Genomic DNA, 9,337 nt, shown 5'->3' with positions numbered 1-9,337 from the left:
CAAATATAATACAAATAAACACATCAGTTTATTTTAATTCAAAGTAATGTAACTATTTATTACAACCTTTTTTGGATTAAAAATGTACATACACTTTATTCTTCTTCTAATAGGAAGGCTACAAGAACTTCTTTTTATCTTTAAGCTTTAATCTTTTTAAAATGTAGGCTGCATAACTTTTTGTATTTTCTTTTCCAAAACAATAAAGCATTTTCCATCTGACTAGTTCAATCTGTGTCTACTTGCATTTCCATAGGCATGATACACTTAGTACAAATACAGTCTGGCAAACTTAAAAAAATGTATTTCTTGTCAGCATCAGCACAAACTGGGTAAAACATAAATTATATAATTAATAAGAGGCATCCAAAAGGAAGGCGATTATGAAGTATTTGTTCTTAGAACTTTTGTAGTTCATCCAGAAAATGTCCACTGCTGACACATTTAGGAAACTGTCTAGTTCAGGCTGTCTAGTTCAGGGAAACTGTCCCCTATTAATTTCTTCCTCTTTTCATTTTCCAGAAAATGCCCACTTCTGACACATTTAGAAAACTGTATAGTTCAGGGAAACTGTCCCCCATTAATTTCTTCCTCTTTTCATTTTTCAGGAAATGTCCACTTCTGACACATTTAAGAAACTGTCTATTTCAGGCAGAATTTTTTTTGTCATGATGATAAAAAAAAAAAAAACTAAAAAAAAACGATGATTATTTCTGCCTTCACGTGCTATCGAATCTGCCCGCGAGTGTCGTCTAGGCCAGGAATGCACGTGACGTCATCGTCAGCTGGAGCGACTGTGATTACGACTGTGATTTTATTTTTGACCAACTTGGGGGTCTTTCTTTTTTTTTACTAATGTGTGACTATAAAATTAACAAATTACCAGTGAAATTGTCTGCCTTTCATGCTCAAGCTTTATTGGCTTGGAAACTGATTTACAAGCACAACTCTCCACAGCGTTATTTGTAATTAATCTAGTAATTTTATTAGTAAAATTTCACATTCATAAGTGTAAGTTTTCTAACAAGAACCCCAATTTCTCAGTAGCCTTTAAAGAGTTTGAAAATTACTTCTCTACTTTTCAATCTAGTGCAAATGAAAAAGATATTAAGACTGTTCATATGTGTACTGTCTTTAAAACCTTTGAATGATACAAAGGTCTTGTATCACTGTGAATGTTTTATTTTTTATTATAATTTTTTATTATTATATTTTTTATATTTTAATTTATTATTATTATTATTTTATTTTTTTGTGTGTTTCTATTATTTTATGTATATGTGTCATTTGCTCCCCTGGCTCCAAAGTGTATGTTGTTCTGTTGTTCAAGCATAAAAAATAAAAAATAAAATCTTGATGTGGGTTTGGCTTGTCTGGCTACACTGAAATGACATGAAACAATGAACTGAATAAACTGTATGAAGGTAAAATGATGCCAAAAAGAGTTGCAATCACAGGGTTAGATTTGTAAGATTTTTTTGTGTGCAGTATTTAACTTTTTTTTGTTTTTTGTAAGTGTAATTAATAATAATAATAATAATAATAAAACATTTATTTATGATTTACAAAGAGTTGGAAATAAAGCAAATAAAATACAAAATTCAATAATACAACACAAAACAAGTCCAAAAATGCTAAACATGTCATTTTATAATAAAATACTTAGCTGCGTGCGTGCGTGCGTGCGTGCGTGCGTGTGTGCGTGTGTGTATGCGTGCGTGTGTGCGTGCGTGCGTGTGTGTGTGTGTGTGTACATGTCTGGTGGGGACTCCAGCATGCACACAGACTCATGGGGACTCGTGTCACTGTGGGGACCTAAATTGAGGTCCCCATGGGTACAAAAGCTTATAAATCATACATAATGAGTTATTTTGAAAATGTAAAAATGTAGAAAGTTTCCTGTGATGGGTAGGTTTAGGGGCAGGGGCAGTGTAGGGGGACAGAATATATGGTTTATACAGTTTAAAAACCATTACGTCTATGGTGAGTCCTGTGTGTGTGTGTGTGTGTGTGTGTGTGTGTGTGTGTGTGTGTGTGTGTGTGTGTGTGTGTGTGTGTGTGTGTGTGTGTGTGTGTGTGTGTGTGTGTGTGTGTGTGTGTGTGTGTGTGTGTGAGCCTGTTTATTTGGTTTATGAGGACACAAATTTGTATAACTACATGGGTATTACACTGGTATTACACTATAAATGTGGTTTATGAGGACATATCAAATGTCCTCATAATTCAAACGGCCTTAAAAACATACTAAATGATGTTTTTTTGAGAAAGTAAAAATGCAGAATGTTTCCTGTGATGGGTAGGTTTAGGGGTAGGGGCAGTGTAAGGGGATAGAAAATACGGTTTGTACAGTATAAAAACCATTACGCCTATGGAGAGTCCCTGTAAACCACATAGACCAACATGTGTGTGTGTGTGTGTGTGTGTGTGTGTGTGTGTGTGTGTGTGTGTGTGTGTGTGTGTGTGTGTGTGTGTGTGTGTGTGTGTGTGTCTTATTTTACTTTATTTTATCCGTTTTTTAATTAAAAAAAAAAAAATGTTATCCAGTTATAATGAAAAATGTAATGGTTGTCCTAAACTGTATGACAGTTTTTGAAAATAAAAATTGTTGTTAAAAACAAAAACAAACAAACTGTGAAACGCATATAATGACATGTAATGGTGTTCAATTTTTTTTTTTAGGGGAATATTTTTTTCACCCCTACGCCTTGCCACTCTTGTTTCCAGGGGGAAGAGGTAGGCAAAGGGGTATACAATAGAATTGGGTTCGGGTCAAAGTATACTTAAAGTTGTTTCAATTTAGCACAGAAAAATACACTAAATACACTTTTTTGTGTATAATTAATTAATTTACAATTAATTATAATTAGTTGTTCCAAAACAGCACACTTCAAGTTAACTAATCATTAACACACTTAAATACTGATAATTAGTCTGGCTGGAAGTAAACTTTCCACTAGGTAGTTATCAGGGTTGTGATACAAATCCAGTCGAAACACGTGATGTCGACCCCTTTTGATTTCACAGAAAAAGTGTGTTTAAGTGAAACCTACAATCTATTTATAGACTAAGTTTGCTTTCATTTTCCCTTCATTTTCATTTGCTTTCATTTTCAGTTTGTCAGGAAATGCTCAGTTTAAGGCAAGGTATGCTGTTATAAAGTGCTGCTGGACCTATGAAGGTTTGTAGTCCAAACAAGAAGTTAACATTATCCTGGTTCCCTCAATAAAAACACAGTAAGATTACATTCTCCTCTGACGTTTAGCTAGCCTGTCAAGCCAGACCCACATCAAGATGTTTGGTCTGGAAACTCACCATTGACAGGGCTCAATACGAGGGGCGGGATAAACGGTTGTCTTTCAAACTCCCTCTGCACGCGATGGGATAGCGCTACCACCAACCAGAGCAACGAAGGTAAATCGGAGCTCGTTGACAGATTAAACATTCGCCATAACTGGCCTGCAAAACTTAACACATCTTCCCTTCTTAAGAATGACTTCAGTGCCGTTCTTTGTTCTTTTCTTAGAGAAAAGCTTAAAGGACAACTCCGGAGAATTTTTACGTTTATCTTGATCGTTATATCTTTGTGAGTACAGTCTATAGAAAAAAAAACAACGAACTGGATTGGTGCTTGCAACACGAAGTTATTACAGTTAATGCCCAGAGCCCCCCCCCCCCCCCCCCGCTAAAAAAGGCAGCTTTGGGGGCATAGACGTATAGGGTGTCTTTGTGCCTCTTAACAGACACAAAATCCAACATGAACAGGGCCCTTACATGACAACAAGATAAGTTTAGCCACTTAGCCATTTTTTAAATTCACCTGTTTTAGACGACTAGCTGTGTCTTGTGCTGAAGTCCCTTGGGGACTCAGCAGCGGTAGCCGGAAAAATAGTCCAGTCGAGAAGAGCATCGTGTTTATGAAGAGGCTCTGCTCATCGGCTCGTCGGTCCTCCGTATTGAACGTGTCCGAGAGAAATGGTTTTCGATTCTGTACTGCTGATCCGAGAACCGCTGCTCGTTCAGTTACTCGCGCATGTTCATTATCAGCTGCTCGTGAGTTCATTAGATCTCTCAGCAAAACATGACTCAGTTCAGCTAACGTTTGGAGTTACAACATATAATTCAAGACATTAGTTTAAATTTTCGGAGGGACTCACTCATGTCAGAAAGTGAGTAACTAAAGTAACTTGTGTGATCAGCGCTGATTTGAGACGCGAACCGTTTAGAACGATTCAGTCCGATTTGGTGAACTTGTTCGCCAGGTTCACTAAAAAGAGCCGGTTAAAAAGAACCGGTTAAAAAGAACGATTTGTTCGTGGCTCACGAGTCGCCCCTAGCCGTGCGCAACAGACACTGTACTATGGTGTACTATGTACTACACTGTACAATTGGCCCTCTTTTCTTTAACTTTTTCCCATCCACCTTTCTCCTTATGTTTTCTGCTAGCCATTCTGCTGCGATTTGATTCCGGAAATCCGGGGACCAATCACAAACTGGCTAGTAGGCCGACTTGTCTTCCTCAGTTTTGTTTTGTTTTGTTTTTTGCACGTAGCAGCAGGCCTATATGTGATCGTATTAGTGCCCCTGTTGATGGCTGTTCATATTGTGTTATTAGTAGGGCTGTCAATTGATTAAAATATTTTAAATAATTTCATCGCACATTTTTATCAGTTCTTAATGTACCTTAAATGAATATGTTTGAAGTTTTTAATACTCCAATCAACATGGGTTTGGACAAATATGCATGCTTTATGCAAATGTACGTTAATAGTGAAACCTTACTCAGAGCATGAAGACATGTTGCAAAGGTCATAGATGTTTTCAAATAACGTGTTCATGTCTCTTAAGCCTAAGCTTAAAAATTCAGAATAAGCACTGATTTCTCTCATTTTAAGAATATAAATAAAGGGAGGATGACAGGTCAGGTCAGGGTTGTTGGAAGCTTACTGGTAACATGCAAACCATTACCACCTGTTCCATGGTCGAGTCACCGGCGACTAATTTAGTGAACCGAGTGGCCTGTAGGGAGTGGGAGGGTGGGTAGACACCCTGGCAGGACAAACAAAATACCTGTCTTTAAAGGGCGCATGTACCTAGGGTCTTGCGTCCATCTACCAAGCTTGCCCCCTGCTGCCTTGCAGTCACGTCCTTGTAAAGACAAAGGCTAAGGGAGTCGACCCTAACAGAAAATCCAGGTGTGTCGTCAGCCTGTGAGGGCGGTTGGAGGGGGCATTGCATTGCCTACCTAAACTTCCGGTCAGACAGCTAAGCTGCTCTCTCTCGTGTTGGATTTACCTTGCCTAGATGGGCGACCTTAGGTCCTAACACCCCAGTATAGTGATGGGGACACTATACTGACAAAGAGCACCGTCTTTCGGATGAGACGTTAAACCGAGGTCCTGACTCTCTGTGGTCGTTAAAAATCTCAGGATGTCCTGCGGAAAAAGAGCAGGGGTGTAACCCCGGCATCCTGGCCAAATTTGCCCATTGGCCTCTGTCCTTCATGGCCTCCTAATCGCCCCCCTCTCCTGATTGGCTTCATCACTCTGTCTCCTCTCCACCAATCAGCTGGTGTGTGGTGAGCGTTCTGGCGCAATATGGCTGCCGTCGCATCATCCAGGTGGATGCTGCACATTGGTGGTGGTTGAGGAGATTCCCCCCTTCAATGTAAAGTGCTTTGAGTACCTTGAAAAGCGCTATATAAATCGAACACATTATTATTATTATTATTAACTAGCAAAACCCAGTGAATCCTTAACAGATTTTGCTAGCACTCCTTCAAAAAAAACTATAAAATCTCACCGAAAAAGAAAATCATACTGGCAGGACGTCGCCCAGGATAAAAAGGTCCACTCTAAATTCATTAACATGAAACTTGCAACATGGAATATAAGAACCATGCTAGACAGAGAAGAAGCTAACAAACCTGAGAGACGTTCAGCTATAATCTCTCGTGAACTGCTGAAATATAACACAGACATTGCGGCTCTTAGTGAGGTACGATTTCCTGAATCAGGCAGCATTCGGGAAGAAAGTGGCTACACAATATACTGGAGTGGGAAGCCATCAGGGCAAAGACGTGAGGCTGGCATCGCTCTCACAGTATCAAATCACCTAATCTCAAAGCTGACACAGGATCCTAAACCTGTAAATGGGTAAATGGGTCACAGGATCATCACCCTCAGGCTGCCATTAACAAAAAATAGGCATTGCACCCTGATTTCGGCATATGCACCAACAATGACGAACAGCCCACAGATAATTGAAGCTTTCTACAGCCAACTATACCAAGTTCTAAGAGCTATCCCAAACTCTGATAAGATCATCCTACTAGGTGACTTCAATGCCAGAGTAGGCCAAGACAGCACCACATGGCTTAAAGTCCTTGGGAAGTTTGGCACAGGTAAGGTGAACTCTAATGGTGAGCTTTTCCTCTTACTATGAACAGAGTTCAAACTTGCCATCACCAATACATTCTTCAAACACAAAGCTACGCATAAAAACTCATGGATGCACCCGTGCTCGCACCACTGGCACCTGATTAACTTCATTGTTACTCGCCAGCGTGACTTGGAGGACTTCCTGGATACAAGAGCCATGCGTGGGGCAAACTGCAGCACAGACCACATATTGGTAATGTCGACAACTCATCTAAAAATAAGGAAGAAGATAAATAAAGGAAAACAGCCAATAAAAAAGCTGGACATCCTCAAACAAGCGTAAAGATGTAAGGGAAGTTCTTGAAGAAGATCTAAAATGAAAGACTGATGGACCCAAACATCACAGTCTCCATGGACAAAACTTGGAACTCATTTAAATCTGTCGTCTATGAGACCACAGAAAAGACACTTGGGATTGCACGACAGAAAAACGAAGACTGGTTCGATGAGAATGACGAAGAGCTCAGCAAACTCATAAAAACAAGAAATGAGGCTAGAAACAAAGTGCTAAACAGAAACACCAGATCGACCAAAGCAGAACTCAGGAAGCTGTCTAATCTTGTGCAGAGAAGATGCAGAGAGCTGAAAAATGATTGGTGGTCAAATAAGGCAGCGGAGCTACAACAATTGGCAGACATGAATTATACAAAATAATTTTACCAGAGCACGAAAGCAGTATGGGGTCCGCGGGTCAACTACCCCGATCAACTTCTCGCTAGTGATAATACAACTCTCCTAAGTGAAAAGCAGGACCTACTGACTAGATGGACTGAACATTTTAGCAGTCTATTAAATGTCTGCACAGATGTCAACCAACATGTGACAGATACTATTCCCCAAGCACCTTCTCAGCAATGGATGGATGCCCACCCTATCATTGATGAAGTCCATAAAGCTGTGAATCTGCTAAGTAGTGGTAAGGCCCCAGGTGCTGATGGAATCCCCCCCGAGATAATTAAGCATGGTGGGATCAAACTACTAGATGCACTGCATGAGATCATAACTGCAGCATGGGACTCACGATCTGTCCCACAAGACTGGAAGGATGCACAACTGATTACCCTTTTCAAAAAAGGCAACAGACGTGTATGTGGGAACTATCGAGGCATCTCACTTCTTTCTATCCCAGGAAAAGTATTTGCCAGAATTCTCCACAACAGACTAGTGACCCATGCCGAAAAAAATCCTCCCTGAGTCCCAATGCGGCTTTTCGATCTGGTAGAGGAATGGTAGACATGATCTTCTCCCTAAAACAGTTACAGGAAAAGTGCATTGAGCAGAACAGGCCTCTCTTCATGGTATTTGTGGACTTTACTACAGCCTTCGATACAGTGCATAGAGAAACATTATGGAAGATCCTGCGTAAAATTGGTTTCCCTGCCCTGTTCACTGACCTGATAGCCTCCCTCCATAATGTGTTGAAGGCTTTGGTGAGCATGAAGGGGGAACTATCTGACAATTTCGATATACTAAATGCAGTGAAACAAGGTTGTGTCCTAGCGCCAACTCTGTTTTCCCTCTTCCTTGCCACAGTCCTAGATAGTGCCTTTGTAGATTGTGATAAAGGTGTGATGATACAGACAAGGCCAGGAGCTGACCTCTTCAACGTCAATCAGTTCAAATCTTTAAGTAGAACTAAACCTCTCCTTGTCCGGGAACTTATGTTCGCTGACGACATTGCCTTTGTTGCCCACTCGCATCAGGATATACAGGAAATGATCACTCGTTTTGCCACAGCGGAAACAACCTATGGGCTCAAGATAAAGAAGACAGAAATAATGTTCCAGCCACCCCCAGGCACCTTCGAAAGTAACCAAAACATCCAGAACATCCAGATTGGAGGCGAAAATCTTGTCACAGTCAAAGAGTTCAAATACCTCGGGGCAATAGTCACCTACAATAACAAACTAGATGCCGAATTATATCTACGCAAATCTAAAGCTTCGCAGGCATTTGGCCGACTAAAAGAAAGAGTCTGGTCCAACAAAGACCTCACCATAAATACAAAATGTGCAGTGTATCGTGCAATTGTTCTCCCAGCTCTTCTATACGGAGCAGAATCTTGGACAGTTTATATGTCCCGAGCACACAACCTAAGCACCTTAATGATGAGATAACTGAGACAAATTTTAGGCATTAAATGGTGGCACCATATCCAACAAAGAGTTACTAGACAAAACCAACACACTTAGTATGTACGAAACTTTAATACAGCGAAATCTGAGATGGGCTGGCCATCTAAGCAGACTGGACAATAGTCGACTACCAAAGCAGATTATCTACTCCCAGCTCAAAGAGAGACACCGTGGCATAGGCAGGCCAAAGTTGCACTTTAAAGACACAGTCAAATGAAATCTCAAGCACAAACAGATCCCACTAGGCAGCTGGGATCGGCAATCAAAAAACAGGAAGGAAGGAAGTCGTCATCGGACACGATAGACAGCGATTGAAATAAAGGGAGTTTTTACACTGGCAGTTTAATTCAGAACAGGGCACAGTTCGTATGAAAAAATTGGTTATGTGAAAGCTGTGATGCGGACCTGAGAGCGCACCAGTACCACACCATACCTGGAGGAGGAGGTCCATTTTCACCAGGAGTAGGAATATAGTGCGGCCCCTTTAAGAGCTGGAATATAGTGCGGCCCCTTTAAGAGATGCGTTCCTGCCGGTATTTTGTGTGTGTGCTCGCCGAACTGTGCTGCAGTTCACACGAACAGTGTGAGAAACATGAACTAAAGCGCTCTTGTTCATAACCTGCGTAACCTTTGTTTTAGCCGATTGTAATGAATTTAGTTCAATAAAACACATGTAGCCTAAGTGGTGATAATTTTTTACCTCAGACATGAGCGAGAGTAAGCTTCAGTGCATCGCTCAGACTACAGAGAATGTGCTCATTGAAA

The sequence above is a fragment of the Pseudorasbora parva genome, chromosome 25 (genome assembly GCF_024679245.1).
Source record: "Pseudorasbora parva isolate DD20220531a chromosome 25, ASM2467924v1, whole genome shotgun sequence".
Classification (NCBI taxonomy): domain Eukaryota; kingdom Metazoa; phylum Chordata; class Actinopteri; order Cypriniformes; family Gobionidae; genus Pseudorasbora; species Pseudorasbora parva.
The sequence above is the reverse complement of the archived record's forward strand: the minus strand, read 5'-3'. Positions refer to the sequence as shown.